Consider the following 19,580-nt stretch of genomic DNA (forward strand, 5'->3'; position numbering starts at 1 on the left):
ACATTTGGCATATTTTCTATTGTCTTTTTGTGATTATAAATAACACTTCTTTGTATATAAATCAGTTTCATTTTATACATTATTTCTTTAGAACAAATAAATGCCTGGAAGTCAAACTATTAACTCAAAGACTAAAAATGACCGTCAAGACTCAGAGAGATACATAAGAAATTGTCTTTTGGAAGTTTTGTTCCCATATACCTCCAGCCAGCAATGAATAGACATGCCTGGAACACCATACTCTTTCCATTAACCCAAAGCTACATAGCGTAGTAGTTAAGAGAATGATTCTGAGATAATTGTCTTGGATTTAATACCAGCTCTCTGATTTATGAGTTGTGTGACATTGGCCAAGTGACTTATCTGTTACTCATTTTGTTCACTTGTCAAATGGGAATGATGAAAATAGTATTATCTCATGGGGTTGTTGTGAAGATTAAATTACTTAGTATAGCTAAAGATGAATATCTGGTACCCAATAAATGCTATGTCACTATTAGCTAATACTATATTGAGACATTTTAAAATTGATAAAGTGAATAAATAGTACTTTATTTTTACTTTATTTGCATTTTGAAGTTGCGGGTATAGTGCTGTCAGTGGTGAAGAGGATTAGTTGATAAGATTTGTGTAATGTTTCAAAACCTGATCTTGTACATCTCAACTTAGCATGATGACGCTGGGGCTTGGCATTCCAGGTTGAGCATTCCTAATCTGAATATTTGAAATATGAAACATTTTGAGCACCAACATGATGCTGAGATTTTGTAATTTGGGATGCTTAACTGGCATATAACGCAAATATTCCAAAATCTGAAAAAAAATGCAGTGGAAAACACTTCTTTTCTCAAGATAAGGAATGTTCAACCTCTATAAAATATCACAATACTTCAGAGTCAGGTTTTGGAGTCCTAGATCAAATAATTGTCAGAAAATATTATTTTTGAAAAATTTTATTTTTGACATAGAGCATGAAATGAAAATACATAGAGATTTATCACTGATAAGTTTTGAGCTTATCACTGAAAATGTGAGTCTGTAAGGATAACTTCAACAGTGACTTTTCAACCCCAACACACCTGCAGGTTTAGGCAAATACGTAAATATACTGATATTGCTAAGAACAAAAGTTATCCCTATGAAAGAGGAAAGATACAAATACAAAATAGGGGAAGTGAATAATTTTATATTCCAGTGAAGGACAACTGATAGATGGTAACCACATGCCACATGGTTATTTGTCGTTCATTAACTTAGTGGCTTAGAAACCACTTACTGAGGCCGGGCGCGGTGGCTCATGCCTGTAATCCCAGCACTTTGGGAGGCCGAGGCGGGCGGATCACGAGGTCAGGAGATCAAGACCATCCTGGTTAACACGGTGAAACCCCGTCTCTACTAAAAATACAAAAACAAAATTAGCCAGGCTTGGTGGCGGTCGCCTGAAGTCCCAGCTACTTGGGAGGCTGAGGCAGGAGAATGGCATGAACCTGGGAGGCGGAGCTTGTAGTGAGCCGAGAGTGCGCAAGTGCACTCCAGCCTAGGCAACAGAACGAGACTCTGTCTCAAAAAAAAAAAAAAAAAAGAAAAAAGAAAAAAAAAAGGAAAGAAAAAAAAGAAACCACTTACTGAGAATCTACTGTGCCTAACATTGAGCATCAAGGTTGTGAAAGGACGACAGAATCAGTCTATCACACTTCTTGTCCTTAATAAGCCCACTAGATGCTCCCTATTAAGCCTGGAAACATGACTGCTCCTCTGTAAGGAAAGGCTTATAACATGTTCTTGCTTCAGAACAACAGTGGCTTCATCCCAGGACTCTACTAAAATAAGCTTATGGTAAATTTACCTTATGTGTGTATGGGTTTTGAAATTATACATTTTAAAAACCATATATATTTTTTTCACGAAGTGGCTAAAATAATTCTGGACATGGAAATTTCTTTTAATGCATTTATGCAATAAAGGAGGCAGCCTTGCGCAACATGTGAATTGCATCGGGAGGTCACTATGCAGCAGACAGAGAATTTGGGCAACATTGACGCTGCAATTTCTGGAGATATTAAGCCAGCAGACACAGAAACATGCATCACTTTATGGATGCCTGGCTGATTAAATGTACATGGGCTTTGAATTTTGAAGCCCAGTCAAGGTTTCCCAGTTCTCTTTTAGCAGCAGTTTATTTTTACTCGGGTCTGGTCAGATGTAGAAACCACAGGAATGGAGGCTATAGGATTCTGTCTTCTCTAAGCACCTTTGTGCTTTCCTCCTCTGGCTTCCTTCTTAGGTAGGAGCAAAGGTGTATGGGAGAGGAGTCTGCAAACATCCAGCCATTTGGGGCGGTTCATTTGGTTCTTGTCAAGGGAAATAGGTTTCTACTCTTGCCACAATTTCTATGCAACCTTGGATTAGTTAATGTGTAGACGTCCAGAACTTGGGGTACCCTATTTTGGGATAATGTTTTGTCCCTTAGTGGAGTGTCCTATTCTTTCTATCTATTCTGTGCGATCATACAACTTCATCTACATACTCTTGGTTCCTGGTTTGATAGGTGGCTCTATTGACAGATGGCATTATTAAAGACAATTTCCCTTTGGGCCTTAAGTCACCCACAACTTAGGCTTTAATTTCAGAATATGTTTTTCTTATTACAACTTTATTGAAATACATTTACATAAAATTCACCCTTTTAAATACAATTCAATAGGTTTTAGCATATTTAGAGATGTACAGCCATCACCATAGTCTAATTTTAGAATCTTTAGTCACCCCAAAAAGAAACCCCATGTTTATTACTAGTTATTCTCTTTTTCCCCCTGCCCCCAGCCTCTGGCAACCACTAATCTACTTTCTGTCCCTGTGGAGTTGCCTATTCTGAACCTTTTATATAAATGGAATAATATAAAATGTAGCCTTTTGCATCTGATTTCTTTTACATAATGTGTTTTCAAGGTTTGTCTATGTTGTAGCACATAACAGTAACTTCATTCCTTTTTGTGCCTGAGCAGTATTTCATATTATGGATATAATACATTTGTTTATCCATTCATCCCTCTATATACTGATCGGAAAAAGCTATTTCCACTTTTTGGCTATTATCAATGCTGCTATGAACATTTGTGTACAGGTTTTTATGAGGACATATATTTAAAGTTTTCTCAGATATAGATCTAGAGGTAGGATTACTTGGTTCAGTGGAACTCTTTGTTTAACTTTTTGAAGAATTTCCCAACTCTTTTCCAAAGTGGCTGCACAACCTGACACTCCTACCAGCAGTGTGTTGGGGGATGGGGAATTCCACTTTCTCCACATTCTCACTAATACTTGTTATTATCTGACTTTTTTTTTAATAGTCATCCTGTTCATGGTGAGGTGGTATCTCACTGTGATATTTTTAAAAATAAATTTTGTTGTATATATTTGAGGTTTACAACATGATGTTATGAGATACAGATAATAAAATTGTTATTATAGTCAAGCAGATTAACATATCTATCATCTCACGTAGTTGCTATTTTAAATTTGCATTTCTCTAATGACTAAGGATGTTTTCCCTTGTGTTTATTGGCCATTTGTGTTATCTTCTTTGGAGCAATATATATTCAAATTATTTGCCCAGATTTTAGTTTGGTTATTTTTTCTTTTTATTGTTGAATTGTATGATTTTTTATATATTCTAGTTACAAGTCCCTTATGACACATGTGATTTAAAATATTTCTCTCAGTCTGTGAGTTATCTTTTCACTTTCTTGTGTCCTTCGAAACACAAAAATTTTAAATTTTGATGACGTGTAAATTATCAATTTTTTCTTTTTTTGCTCATGTTTTTGGTATCATATCTAACAAACCTTTGCCAAATCCAAAGTCATGAAGAACTATTTATATGTTTGCTTCTAAGAGTTTTATTTAGTTTTCAGATCTGTTTTAATTTTTGCATATGGTATAAAACAGGGGTTTAGTTTCATTCTTTTGTATGTGGATATCTAGTTGTCTAGCATCATTTGTTGAAAAGATTTTTCTGTTCCCCATTGAATTGGTTTAACAAGCTTGTTAAAAATTCAGAATACTTTTAACCTACAGATTTTTCTTAAAAGATATTTATTGGTGAATTTCCATCTTTTTTCCCCAAATAATACAATTGCTCTCTTCACTGTGAATTTTACATGTAAGCATTCATGCCCATAAATTTTTCAGAACACCTGTTCTTAACTGGAGGTGGAATTATTACCATGAGAGGTGGGGCCTCTGACCAGCAGGAGGTCACAGTAATTATTCCTACCACCCTAGATGAACTGATTCTGTGGTGAGTCATACTGATGGGGAGAGTAGGAGTAGCTAATACAGCCTGACTGCCTGGCTGAAATCTGTCTTTCTTAACCATACACCTGAGGTCTTTACTGAACAAAGAGTAAGTTATTGTAGTAAATAAATAATCTCTGGGGAAATACTTAGAGATTCTGAGAATATCCTATTTTTCATCAGTCTTCTACAAACTAGCTTTAGCATCCGTTGATAATTCTTGCTTGAACTGATAATTACCATCAAGGTTGCAAAATGATGGTTTTTCTAATTCTATCAGTCTTTTTACATGTATTAATTGGCATTCTTCTATAAAGAATATTTTATCACTGCTCTATCAGATTTCATAAACTGAGTACACTCTTGTACGCAGCATCTGGGTCAAGAACAGAATATTCCAACATTTCAGAAAAGAAAAGAAACATGTTAAAAAGAAAAGATTTATATTAAAAAAAACTATATATAGTAATTAAAATGGGGATAAGAAAGGTAATCCCTTTATCCCTTTATATACATGTAACATATTTCTATAAAATTCCATATATATATGCATATACCCACTCTATAATGAACCCTTTCCAAAAATGGTTTCACAGAAGAATTTCTAAGGGGTATTTATTTTTTAAAAAATTACATGGTAATAATTTGGAGACAAATGATTAAGACTAGTCAAACAGGTTTATCATTTAAGAAGATTTTCACAAATCCAGAGTTGAGGACCTATTACCTGACCATCTCAAGTCAGAAGAGGAATGAGGAGAATCCTTCTTACCCATTTTGGATATATTTTTAAAATTATGATAAAATATACATAACAAGATTTACCATTTTAATCATGTTTGTAGGTGCAATTCTGTGGCATTAACATTCAGAATGTTGAGCAACCATCATTACTATTCATTTTCAGAATTTGTTCATCCCAAGCAGAAACTATGTACTTGTTAATCAATAGCCACCCCCCACCTTTCCTTCTCCCCACCAGTCTCTGGTAAACACTGTTCTCCTTTACATCTCTATGAGCTTGCCTATGCTGGGACCTCATATAAGTGGTATCATATTGACCTTTTGTGTCTGGCTTATTTCACTGAGCATCGGTTTTCAAGGTTTATCCTGTTGTAGCATTTATCAGAATTTCATTCCTTTTTGAGGCTAAATAATATTCCATTGTATGTGTTGTACCACATTTGTTTATCCATTCATAATAGATGTTTGAGTTATTTCCACCTTTTGCTATTTGAGTAATGCTGCTATGAACTTTGGCGTATCAGTATTTGCATTTTATACATTTGCGCAAATCTATCCTCATGTATTTTTGTTCTATAAATAAACTTTTGGAGGCATTTCACAATTTAGAGGTCAAAGAGAAATTAATAATACACATTTTAAACTAGTTCAATGTTTTATTATCAACATTCATATTTGGGCTGAAGATTCAGGGATGAAATAGTGGGCAAAAAGCGGATATATAATTAACACTACACAGGCATATCATAAGTATATCATAATATTTTGCTAATTATTGGAATAGAAAAATATAAAACAGAGACACACATAAATTTCTTTGTGTTTCATCTTTCTGAATGTATTTTTACATTAAATACACAGCAAGTGCTTACACTTACTTAAATATTATCCTTTTTTAATCAACCAAAACATGCTTATCCTTAGTTAATCAAAATTCATTTCAAAAGACAAAATTTCTTAAAGATAAGCATGGCATAGAGGGCTTTAGATTCATACTCTTACTGCATTGGCTGCTTGATGATTGTTCTCCTTTTGTAATTTCAATCTCAACTTTGTCTTTTTCTCTCAATCTATTTGGAGACCTGCTGCATACTGCAAGCATTGTTTGTTTCTTCTTTACCAAATGTCTCCAAAAACTTTTGACAGTAAGCAAGAACTGTATCAACATGTGTTTTGTATTTTACAGCCAATTCTAGTGCCCTTTCTCAGTTGTAGAGATTAATATTGATCTGGATTGCTTCATAAACGAGGCCAGCCTGAAGAAATGCTATTTCAGCCTCCTGTATGTTCCCATTAAACCTTAGTTATGTTGGCCATTTTTGATTATTTAAATGGAAGACTTTTTATAGAATTGAAGTACTGAACCTTATCAGTTTCACCAGTTGCTGCATAGTCTATTTCTGTAATAGTCATATCTTGATTAGCAACTGCCATAGCAGCTAGACAAGCTCACATGGTTTGGTCCTCAACAAAGTGGCAAAGTCTTAATCATCTTCCATTTTGAACTGCCTACATATTTAGGGGGAATAACAGGATATAGTTATACACTGATGTGAACCAGAAGGCCATTAACTCTTGCTATAGTTACCTGATTTCCAACAAAACTCACAATATGGGAATTTTTACTGAATTCACTTGTATCCCTTTCATGTAATGTTTTAGGCAAAATGTCACTGTCCGCATAAACCATATTGGAATAATACCACACTGTAAATTGAGTATCTTGAAGTCTGCAAAGGACGGTGCTTGTATCATTCCATGCCAAAGTATGCACTATTGTTTCAAGTTTGAGAATTTTTTTCTTCCTTCTCAAATTGTTTCACAGAGGTGATATAGATATCTCTATTGTTATCAATAAAAGTGACTTTTCTATCATTGGTAAGTCCTTTCTGATCCAGAGCAACTTTCAAGATTTCATTTTTACAAGGAAGAAACTTTCCATCATCTAATGGTTTTCCAGTTGATGCCTCAACAAAAAAGATTATTTTTCTTCATCAGCTTTGTGTCATTGCTATGATATCATTACTCAGAGACACAGTCTGTGCATTCAGAATATCTGTTCTCACTCCAGGAAATTCTGGAGATGAAATAAAGTGCCCTTCATATGAATATAAATCGATACTACTAACATCTACAAGAAGAAAATGTCTTTCTGCCTGCAGGATTAAACTAACAGTTCCTTCTTTGAGATCAAATAAAATTGGTGTATTCCAGTTCTTTGTGGAGACCACATAACATTGAAGAGACATTGAAACAACTAAGTGTGCAGAGTTCAAAGATGCTTTAATGGCCATGACGGAATTCCAGTGAGTTCACTGCATCAGTGAGAACATTACGAATGTGTATGGTCTTTCTTTTAGTTAATGTTACTTGAAAGTTTTTCCACTCCAAGTGTTGTTCCACCACAGGCGCAAAAACATCATGCCCAATTCCACACACTCCAGCAGTCTGAGTGCCATCAGTTGACCACGCAATATTAAATATGCTGCCAGTGTTTTTCTAAAGCATATGATCACCCAGTTTTATTACATAAATGTAAAGTATGAAATAATCCAATAGCAAGTAATTCTCCATCTGGAGCCCAGGCAACTGAAGTAATACGATGCTCATGAGGTTGTGAATTGTACAGTGGGTGGCTGTAACTATCCCATACCTTGTATTTACAGTCTTCACCAGTAGATAAAATAAGATTACTGACTGAATTCCAATCTACTTTTAAAATGATGCCATCATAAGCTTTCTGTAAAACTTTAGCATTTGATCAAAGAAGTTTCTTTTTTTGAGACGGAGTCTCGCTCTGTCCCCCAGGCAGGAGTGCAGTGGCACGATCTCAGCTCACTGCAATCTCTGCCTCCCAGGTTCAAGCAATTCTCCTGCCTCAGCCTCCCAAGTAGCTGGCATTACAGGCGCCCACCACCACGCCTGGCTAATTTTTTGTATTTTTAGTAGAGACGGGTTTCACCATATTGGCCAGGCTAGTTTTGAACTCCTGACCTCAGGGGATCTACCCGCCTCGGCCTCCCAAAGTGCTGGTATTACAGGCGTGAGCCACTGTGCCTGGCCACTGAAGAGATTTAATGATTAGCTGCTTGCCTGCTGTATAAAGAACCTTTGCTAAATCAGGACCCCACACAATTGAATACACTGGTTTTCCTCAGAAGGCACTCCTCCTTCTTCTGTATTTGATAAGTATATTTTCTGGGAATATTCTTCGGGAGTAGTTGGGGGCTGACCTGGGCTTGCTGAGCTAAAGTTGATCTAAGCATCCAAGTCTTTGACCAAATTTTTATTTTGTCCATCTTCTCCAATTGTAACTAATGCTGTTGCTTCACCATTCTATCTTCCTGCAAGTACTACTCCAGAGTAAGCTGCTACACTTTTTTCCACTCTTTCTAACTTGGAAATCATATTAAATTTATCATCAGAACTTATGAGGACAAAGCTTTGGGCTTGCGTTTGTTTCTTATACCCAAACTCTTTGGAAACCAATGAAGATCTATAGGGTAAATATCATCAGGAAGCTTTACTATTTGAGTTGTTCCACTGGTGAACAAGTTCCTTTTCACTATCTGGTGATCATCACTCTATGAATACAGCTCTTCAGTAGTAGTCCAGCCTACACGGCTTACTAATTCTTGATGCTTTGGTTCTCTTAAAAGAGGTATCTTCAGTCTCATGACTCCACTTCCAGCAAAAATTTAAAATTCCACTTGATTGCATTTATTCAAGTTCCAGGAAAGCAGTGGCAGTTGCTTTCCTATAGCTGGTACCGGTTACCAAGAAGCCTATTGGTCACCATAGTGACTTCTTGACTATTAGTCTTTTAACTATGATGTATGTTGCAAACATTTTCTCCCAGATTTTTATACTCTTTTATTGTGATTTTCTTTTTTGCCTTATAAAAATTTCTTTTTTATAGAGCCACATTTATCAATCTTTTATTGCATCTGTATTTCAGACATAGAAAGGTTTTCCCCACACTCAGGTTAGAAAGGAATGGATCTATCTTTTTTTCTAATATTTTTATAACTTCATGTATTTCATTTGTATTCTTGATCCATTTGGAGTTTATTCTGGCATATAGTATAAGGAATGGATGCAATTTCATCATTTTCCAAAAGATTATACAATGTCTTGATACTAATTGTTTAAAAAATGTATTTTTTTAATCTGGTGGATTGAGTTGACATTTATATAATATATAAACCTATATTTGTATTTGAGTTTTTTTTCCTGGACTTCCTAATTTTTTTGCCCACTCCTTAGTCTCTCTATTCAATGTACTATATCACAGTCTTTCAAATATGGAGACTTTGGTACATATTTCAGTATCTGGTAACACTAGCTGCTGATCAGATAGCTGTGGTTCTATGACGGATCTATGATTTTTCATTTTCTGACTTCATTCCAAATGTTTCTGTTATACAGACTTTAAATCTCACTTGCTGACTTTGAAAATTTTTGTTAGTATTTTACAGAAGTTACAATAAACACACGGATTGAATGATAAATGACATGTTTATGGTGTTGAAGTGTTTTACCCAAGAAGAAAGGATGACTTTCCATTCGTTAATACCTATCTTAAGTTTTGAATATTTAACTCTTTATGTGCTAAAATTTGTTTCATAAGTTGTTTCCTTCCTGGGTTGTAAAGGTTGTGCTTTAATCATTTATGTATTTATTTAGTTAGTTTGCTTTCACTTGTCACCTAGAACAATGTCTTCAATATAGTTGTTAATTTGATTTTATAAGTATCTGGTGACAGAAATAGTACTCGGTGAAGTGGTTACTATCCAGCTAAAAGGATATAGAAAAATATTAGGTTGGTTGTAATGGCAAAAGTCCACAATTACTTTTGCACCAACCTAATAAATTTAGAAATACAGTTGACTCTTAAATTTTCTTATTATTGTTATTATCTTTTAAGATGGAGTGTGACTCTGTCGCCCAGGCTGGAGTACAGTGGCAGTGGTGTGATCTCGACCCACTGCAATTTCTGCCGCCCGCGTTGAAGTAATTCTCCTGGCTCAGCTTCCTGATAGAAGGGACTACAGGTGTGTGCCACTACAGGTGTGCACCACCACACCTGGCCAATTTTTTTATTTTTTATTTTTAGTAGAGATCCGGTTTCAGCATGTTGTTCACTCTGGTCTTGAACCCCTGACCTCAAGTGGTCCCCCACTTCAGCCTCCCAAAATGTTAGTATTACAGGCATAAGCCACCATGCCCAGCCTAAATTTTCTTATTCTTAACTCAGAATGTGTTCTAGAACTTTGAAACTGATTTTGCAAAAATACAAATGTAAATTCCACAGTTAACAAATAACCTGAGTGTCGCATTTTTTATAAAGCTTTCTGTGACGTGCTTCCCTGCCTTCCTATGTATTTTATGGTTTTCATCGACTGTATATTAGTTGTATATATTTATGGAGTACATGAGATATTTTGATACAGACATATGATGTGTAATAATCACATCAGGGTAAATGGAGTGTCCATCGCCTCAATAATTTATCCTTTCTTTGTGTTACAATCCAATTATACTCTTTTACTTACTTTTAAATGTACAATAAGTTAGTGTTGACTGTAGTCACTTTGTTATGCTATCAAATACTAGATCTTATTTACTCTAAGTTTATTTCTGGACCCATTCACCATCCCCACATCCCCTTTCCTGGCCCCAACTACCCTTCCTAGTGTCTGGTAACCACCATCTACTCTCTATCTCCATGAGTTTAATTATTCGAATTTTTAGCTCCCACAAATAAGTGAGAATATGTGAAGTTTGTTTTTCTGTGCCTGGCTTATTTCACTTAACATAGTGACTTTCAGTTCTATTCATGTTGTTGCAAATGACAGGATCTCATTCTTTTTTATGGTTGAATAGTGTTTCCACTTTTCTTCATCCATTCGTCTGATGATAGACACTTAGGTTGCCTCCAAATCTTGGCTATTGTGAATGCTGCTGCAGTAAACATGGGAGTGCAGCTATCTCTTAAGTATACTGGTTTCCTTTCTTTGGGGCATATCCCTAGCAGTGGGATTGCTGGAGTATATCATAGTTCTATTTTTAGCTTTGAGGAACTTCCAAACTGTTCTCCATAGTGGTTCTACTAATTTATGCCTACCTATCAGTTGACTGTTCCTTCTCTGCATCTCCATTTACCACACAGATGGTTCTGTATTAGTATCCATCCCACTCTTGTGCTCTTGTCGATCTCTCCCTCTTAGACTGTAAGCTCATTGGAGCTACTGACTGTGACTGATTGGTCTATGCATCCTCCTATCATAATACCTGTCTTAAGGCTGTCCTCTGTTAAATTGTCACAGGATGGGCCGGGCGCGGTGGCTCAAGCCTGTAATCCCAGCACTTTGGGAGGCCGAGGCAGGCGGATCACAAGGTCAGGAGATCGAGACCATCCTGGCTAACACGGTGAAACCCCGTCTCTACTAAAAAATACAAAAAACTAGCCGGGCGAGGTGGCGGGCGCATGTAGTCCCAGCTACTCGGGAGGCTGAGGCAGGAGAATGGTGTGAACCCGGGAGGCGGAGGCTGCAGTGAGCTGAGATCCGGCCACTGCACTCCAGCCTGGGTGACAGAGCAAGACTCTGTCTCAAAAAAAAAAAATAAATAAATAAAAAATAAATTGTCACAGGATGATTTCATGCCAGTAGAATTTTGTGAATAGAATTAAATGTTACGAATCTAGAATTTTATACTGTAAAAACATGCTGATATACCATTGCAGAATCAAGAAGATAGGATCATTAAACTGGACGTTCAGCATCTACTTGCTGTTTATGATTTAAATATGGGAATGTGACCCAAATTTGAAAGATTTTCTTCACTCAAGAACTTCCCACTTTCTCTACTGGTTCTATAATGTACCATGTTGACTATTTTCAATTATAAAGGCATATCACGGTATCAATTATTTACATTAAACCTGTATTTTCTGTCTATCCCCTGCCAGGTAAATGAGAGCCCGAATGATATTTTCACCAACGTATTTATTTTTTGTTTTTATTTGTTTGTTTATTTTCTCTTGCTGACCCTTAATGAAAGCTAGGCATAAATGGAGTCGACTTTCATGCAGTCAATTTTAATTTTTCTTTTGTGCTCATGAAGTCTGCTGCCCAGTGAGATGTATCAACTGCACTGTTGTAACATCTGAATCAACAGTGGCCTACACTGTTTGATCAGGATGACAAAATTGCTTTATTTATTCTTCTTTTACAATTATAGCCTGCAGATAAATAGGCATTATTATAGGGGTCAAGCTTGATCATGCTGCATATTACAAGAATTTCTCTGTGACTACAATGGCAAATTGATTAGATAAAACTTATTGACATACAATGCCAAATAATTGATTTGTTATACTAAAATAGCTCTGACGCCTAAATCAGTTACAATAACTCATTTGTAGTGTGGAAAAATCATGCTTATGCATTTTGGGGTTGCTTTGAACACTAAATTAGCTACTTAGGAGTTTGTCCTTGCCAACTCAATTATCATATCATATCATATCATATCATTAGTCTCGTCTTCTTTTCTGTCATTTCTCTAGTGAAGTTATATCAGACTGATAATTCAAGTATACTATGGTGAGTGTTTACTTTGAAAAAATTTGTATCTTGAGATTCTATTTTTATTTTAATGTTCTTTTTATATGTACTGCTACAAAACAAGCAAGTGCTATTATTGTACTGATAACAGAGATTTATTTGGTACCTCCAGCTGATCAACTGAGGGATTTTAGTCTGTAACCATGTCTAGACAAAATGCAAATGTGAGTATTTGATACTTTTTCTTACCATCAGTATGCATTTGGAAAGTGTTAAGTATTACTTCTCTGAGTTGTTTCATAGAACTAATTATCAAGATTTCAAAGACATCTTTGCATAGATGGTGTTTTATCTTTTGGAATAAATTTATTCCTACATTTGTTTTCTAGAAAGACATTGGTAGAGTCATTGTAATAACAGGATGGGATGGAATTAAGGTGACACTAACAGGGAATGAGAGGTCATGAAACTAAAATATATGTTTTGCTTCCACTGGGTACATTTATTATTGACACCTGGATATTTTAGGACACTTGATGATGAAAGGAGAGAAATACTCAAAATGATTGCAAGAGGGTTGTCGGCACTCTCCTCACATCTACTGGACACCTTCCATTAGCTTCTGGGCCTCTTTGTATGATTTCTCTGATTACAAGAGCATGTAAGGTCCAATTGAGTGCAAGTAAAAAAAAAAGTCAGAGAAATTAACATCCTAGGAGTGACCCTTAACTAATAACTAGAAAGGATTGGTAGATACGTTCCCTTGCCCCTAGGTAGAACAACTGAGAGATGTGTTCCATACCATTTTCTAGAGGAGGTGAGTCCTCGTTCCCCATGAAACTAACTTTTCTGTGTTGGTTTCTTCCTTTCCCTTTCTTACTTTGCCACACCTCTGCCAGTGTTCTCTACCAAATGAAATAATTTTGCTTAAAGTCTAGTTCAGAGTTGAATTCTTGGTGGACCTCACCTAAGACAGTGAATAATGCCCATGCTCCCTCAGAATTTAGGTGGCTGGAAGAAAAATGGTACTCTATTTAGTACAATTTAGCTGTACAAACAAAAGAAACACCTCTTTGCTCTTGGAAGCTTGCCTACTTTTTTCCCCTGGGTCAGATATATATATATATAAATAAATAATTGGATCACTCCCCAATTTTCCTTCATTCTGGATCTCTGTTGGAGTTGGGTTGGAGCACAAACACCAACTTAAAGGCCTCTGAGGAAGTATACAGACCCTATGTCCAAATCAAAATCTTGGAATCTTACCTCCCTTGTCAGCATAATGGCACAGCAAGCCCTTTTAGGCATGCTTAAGTAAGAGAGAGCAAAGGAAACAAGACAGTGGAAAAAAGAGGGTCTGAGTTTCTCAACATGGTGCAAGAGAAAGTAGAAGGAGGGCTCTCATTCTATAACACTTTTTATGAACATGGAGCTTGCTCGTTGTATGCAGCCTGATAATGGCTCTAGAATGCCTTGGAGGCAGAAAGAATTAAGGAGAGAAGAAGGAAAAAGGAGAGGATAAAAACCAGAAAGAGACTTTCTTTCCCCTTCATTCTTAGCGTAGGTATGCCAGTTAAATCAGCGGCATGGATATTTGTAAATTTAAAAAATACACCTCAGAATTTGGGCAGCCTGTATCATATACCAAGAACTTAAATTATTCATTCATGCCAAGATGGGGAGTGACTCAAGATAGCTTTATATATCTCTTAAAAATCTCCATCCTCGGCCGGGCTTGGTGGCTCACACCTATAATCCCAGCACTTTGGGAGGCCTAGGCAGGTGGATCACCTGAGGTCAGGAATTCAAAATCAGCCTGGCTAGCATGGTGAAATCCTGCCTTTACTAAAAATACAAAATTAGTGAGGTGTGCTGGTGGGCACCTGTAATCTCAGCTACTTGGGCAGCTAAGGCAGGAGAATCACTTGAATTTGGGAGGTGGAGGTTGTGGTGAGCTGAGATTGTGCCACTGCACTCCAGCCTGGACAGCAAGAGTGAAACTCTGTCTCTCCATCCTCTGTGGGATTCTCCTAACATGTCAGAGGTCATAGTTTACTATAGAGGGTGATCCCAGCACCACATTCTAAACTGACGTGATTCTTCTCTCCTAACGCTAAACTCTATCAACTCCATTTTTCTTCTTCTTTTCACAAAACTCAACCTTCCGGGAAAGCAAAATGACACTGATCCTAAACATGTGGTGCTTTTCTTTTACATCATTATGTTTTTGAGTATATAATTTCTACTTCAGGAATGCTTTTTACCTTCCATATGGAAGTAAAGTTTAGTATAAAGCAGTGGTCCTTATTGTGTTGTCCTTAGATCAGCAGTATGAGCATCAACTGTCATGCAGAATTTTAACCCCACCGAAGCATAGTGCTATTAGAAACTCTATGGGTAGAACCCAGCAATCTGGGTTTTAATAAGCCCTTCAGGTGATCCTGATCCTCCATAAATTTTGGGACCTGCTCGTGTAATAACTGACCACTGCAAATACTGGGAACGGAGATATGAAAATCTCACTGTAGGTCGGCATAAGTCTAGACATCCCAGTTATTCTACCCCATCGCCTTTCACTGAGAGATAAAATTGTAATTAGGAATGCTCATTGATCTTGATTCAGGAAGTTGGTGAGAGGGGAAAGAAAGGCACCTTAGTTCCCATTAGGGATAGGCCTGGGGAATTGTAGTGGGGATAGTTGAAGAGAAAACCTGTGGTATATGGGTTTTTTCCTTCCAGGATGAGAGAGGATGCCTTCCTATTTCCAAATATCTCCTCCACACTGGCTGAAATTTCACCAATTAGAGCTAATAAGAAAACATTCCAGAGTATATTAAAGAGTAGTGGGAAGATGATTAGTCATAAACTTAATGCGACTTAGCTTTCATTCTAACCCAGCTGATATACTGTAAGTAAATAAGAGTTTGATTTTGGGGAAGGGTAATTCCAAAGCAAGACACACTCGAAGCTGAGTAAGAGGTGTGTGGTGGGGAAGGGGGCGATGGGCAAGAATTTAGGACGTTAGAATCCTTGGTGAGCTTGGACAGGGCACCAAGAGGGAGGAGAGAAGTACTGAAAGTATATGCAAAAGCCAATACCAACGATTTCCTTCATTTCAGATCCCTCCTAGGAGTCATCATCTCTCAGAAAAGGATAGTGGTTATTTGATTTTTTTTTTTAACATCCTCGCTTACTTCTCCCTTACATTTTTATTCTCCTAGATTCAGAAGATTCAAGTTTATGGAAGCAAACTAGTATTTTTCCAGCAATATCATGGAAAATAAACTGCAAAAAAAAAGATTATCTCTTGAATGAATTCTAGGCACCAGTAAATGCTACAAGAATCACTTGACCTTTTCAAAAATGACCAGTATTTGTGCTAAGTGTGAAAGCAATGCTATGCTTCCATTGAGTTCCACAAATCTTTTTGGTGCAGAAAAAATGCTAGTGGGATATAGCACAAAACCTTCAAGGTGGGAGACACAGCTGCCCTAGAGAATCTGTCACTGAGAAGGAAGGGAAAGGGCCAGTAGACAAATCCGTGTGGAAATACAGGATTTTAGGAGGCACAAAGGACAATAGGCATTTCAGAGTTTCATGGATAAAACAGACACTGTTTTTTGACACCCAAGAATTTCTGAGATTTGGCCCACAACCAGGTAAAAACAGGAGATGGATTTAAAGAGCTTTCTTATCCCTCTTTGTGTCTAGCTTCTCACTGTCTTCCTACCTCAATTTTTCTTTTTTCATTTTTTTTTTCATATTTGTCAGGTCTGTCACATTTTGCGTCTAACTTTTGGTGAAATTACTCTCACAAAAGATACTTAACCTATAAGTGTCAAGTACAGAAAGTTGTTCAGAGTCACTAACTTAAGGTCATATTGCTACCTAGTGGCAACAGAGAGATCCATGGCTCCATGATCTTGCCATAATTTCATTTGTTATTTCTGCCTGTAAATAGAGCTACTGGCTCTGCAGAAATGTGGTCAATTTGTTGCTAAAAAGATTCCAAAAACTAATTGCAACCTGGAAGGTTCAGAACCTGTCTCTGGCTCACTTAATGTCTTTCCTCACACAGTAGGAGCTGACAAGTTGATGCCTCAGATGTCCACTGTGCTCCTTAGGATCAACAGAGAATAAGTTTGTATTGAGTCTGCACAGGTTCATTCAGTATGCAGGTGGAAGCAGTGAAACAAATGCAGTGTAGCTTATTTCCCAAGAGATGCTGCTAACATGAACCAGGAGCTCATTCAGAAGAATTAAATGGACATATTCCAAATAGATATTTACTCATATCAGTCACTTCCCTCCCCAGTTTCCGGTGCTTCTTGTTCCTTTGCACGCAATCTGTCAGCAGGAACCACTACCTATAATCTTGTTAAGAGCAGTGAAATAGGAACAAGTACAAATACTGTTTAATTCACTTTCAGGAAACAGGCTTTAATTGAAGAGTTCCCATCACTTTCCATGTGTTTCCCAAAATGTTAGAGGTTTTAATTCGCTCTTACTGACTATCATCAGATAAGAAAGCTTTTATGGAAGAAAGTCTTACATGAAGTTCTCGAAATCAGAGAAGGATGAGAGTACTTGAGAAGTAAAATATGTAAATAAATTCACTCTGCAAGCATTTCTAGCTGATGAATATTACTTTTGTTATAGAAAACTGCCTATGTATAAGATTCATTCACTCCAATGGTATCCTTGGAATTCTGAGCTAATATCTAGATCTCCAAATTAGATATGCAAACCACACTGTCTTTCTCAGAGATCTGGACTACAGTAGGCATTTCAAATGGTCTGGCTACACAGGAGCTCCCTTTCTAGCTTGGATCAGAGAGATAAACACCAGGTACAGTCAGAAAAGTCCTCAGGGGCCCACCTCTCTGTTGGTGGCCTGCCTTTTGAGCCCTATCACGGGAGCCTGTTCCTTTGCTATTGTTTCCTTTGTTTGCCAACAGCTTTAATTTCCCTAAGTTCCCAGTTCCACTCTCCGATATGCTTTTTCTGCATTATATAATCTCTGCTGCCAGCCCTTACTATTCACCATTTCCTCACTGCACCCTTTTATATCTGATACTGGTTTTCAATAATCAACCGTGCTAGGGTGACACAGAATACTGGGCCTGAGCCCTTTCTTTGGTATCTGGTTTGTATTGGTAAGCCCCTGTAAGAAACATCCCCCAAATCTCAGTGGCTTAGCACAACAAGGATTTATTTTGTGCCTCCATCACAGCTCAATGCAGATTAAGAGGCTGTCTTCCAAGTAAGAATGTGGGATGCTGGGCTCTTTCTTCAGCATGGCTTTGCCGTCCTGGAATATTTCACTTCCAGTTAGTGGGAGAAAGACCAGTACCTCACAGGAAATTTTGGGGGCTAGTCCATTCCATTGGCAAGAGCTAGTTCCATGGCCCCAATCTAATAGCAAGTGAGACTGGGAAATACACTCTTTTTGTGCACCTTGGAAGAGGAATGGTGGTGGTGAACACCTAGCTTCTATCTGCTACCCTCATTGCTGAATGACTTACTGACTTCCAATGAAGGGATTAATATGAAGGAATCACTGTGCTGGCTAATGGAAAACAAAGCAAGCACAGTTTGAATTTAATTATTTTCTCTTCAATGATTACTTAACCATATCCCTAAATTTTACTATTTATTAGCATGAACACCTATGCAAAATTCTGGAGGTCTGAATTACTTTATCTCCAATTATGACTTTGATATTACTTGAGCAGTTTTAAACAAATAGAAAAACGTTCAAAACATTTTTAACCCAGTCAGCAGAGTCATCTCCACAGAAGCTTCTGGGAATAGTTTATCTCACTTTTGTGGTGTCAATAAAAGGTACTCATGGATCATCTGAATTAATAAGTAAGGAGTTATAGATTGATTCAGATGACAGCTAACGCTTTTCCTGTCTTCTAGCATGATGGGCAGCAGCCTAGCACATAATAAGAGCTAAGAAATACAAGCTGATTTCTTTTTCCCTCCTCTGGTGAGTAATTTCTCTGGTGAATCTGAGAATGGTCTTTGAATCCCTTATTAGGAAGCTGAAGCTTACGTGTGTTAGAGTCAGTCCATTTTGTGTCTTTGCTGTTTTCAAACATTTTGTTTTTTTCAGACTTGGAAATCCATGGTCAAATTCAATATCATCTGTGCACTTATGTAAAAACACAGAGAGGTGCAATAGGTCAAGGATTTCATTCAGCTCTCAACCCCACTGCAAGGTGGCCACAGGGCTCTACAGAGCACTCCTCCATTGAGGAAATGGAGACCCACTAAAGCGAGATTTGTGAGGCTCAGAGGTCATGTGTTATGCCTTCAAAAGATGATTTCTAGGCAGTTAATGACCAAAGTGATAGGCTATTTCCCTGTTTTGAGTACTGGAGGCCAGAGATGAAGCCAATGAGGGTATTTGGGCACTGAAGAGTGAGGAAAGGGAAAAAGTCCTGTGATGTTAGTGCTAAGATATCCATCTGGTTTTATCCAGCACAGTACTCCAGAAGGCAAAGTCTTGTCCCGCAGAAATATCTAAATTTAATGCCTAGATTCCAAGGATCAGTGCTGAAGGAGAAACTATCAAAAAAAATTTTTTTTTTAATTTAGGAAGAATAGATTTTGCCACACTAATACAGGATGTTACCACACTCACTCCATCTAAGGATTGTTTTGACAGTCTTTTAGCTTATAGTCCTGGCTCATGCTGATATTTTTTAAAGTAAATGAGTTTCTTGGATTATTAAGGCAATAATTCTTCCCTCTACCCCTATTTAGTTCAATCTGATGACTGTTCTTTTAATCTTGGTTGAAGATTCCCCAAAGCGATGTTGCCCTAAGTAATTACACTTACCTCAAGGAAAACTGTATTGTCGTCACATAAACATCAAATATTTAAATCCATGCCATATTTTAAATATCTTTTAATCCTTTATTTTATCTCCTGAAAGAACAAGTGTATCTTTTAGGTTGTCT

At 37.1% G+C, this 19,580-nt stretch overlaps 1 protein-coding gene and 1 pseudogene across 1 annotated transcript in view; one reads left to right on the forward strand and one right to left on the reverse strand.

Moving 5' to 3' along the window:
• Positions 1 to 19,580, forward strand: part of UNC13C (unc-13 homolog C) — a 653,225-nt gene that overhangs the window by 35,697 nt on the left and 597,948 nt on the right. The gene's annotated exons all lie outside the window — the stretch shown is intronic.
• Positions 5,981 to 8,717, reverse strand: LOC106999186 (intraflagellar transport protein 80 homolog; annotated as a pseudogene).

The sequence above is a fragment of the Macaca mulatta genome, chromosome 7 (assembly GCF_049350105.2).
Source record: "Macaca mulatta isolate MMU2019108-1 chromosome 7, T2T-MMU8v2.0, whole genome shotgun sequence".
NCBI lineage: Eukaryota > Metazoa > Chordata > Mammalia > Primates > Cercopithecidae > Macaca > Macaca mulatta.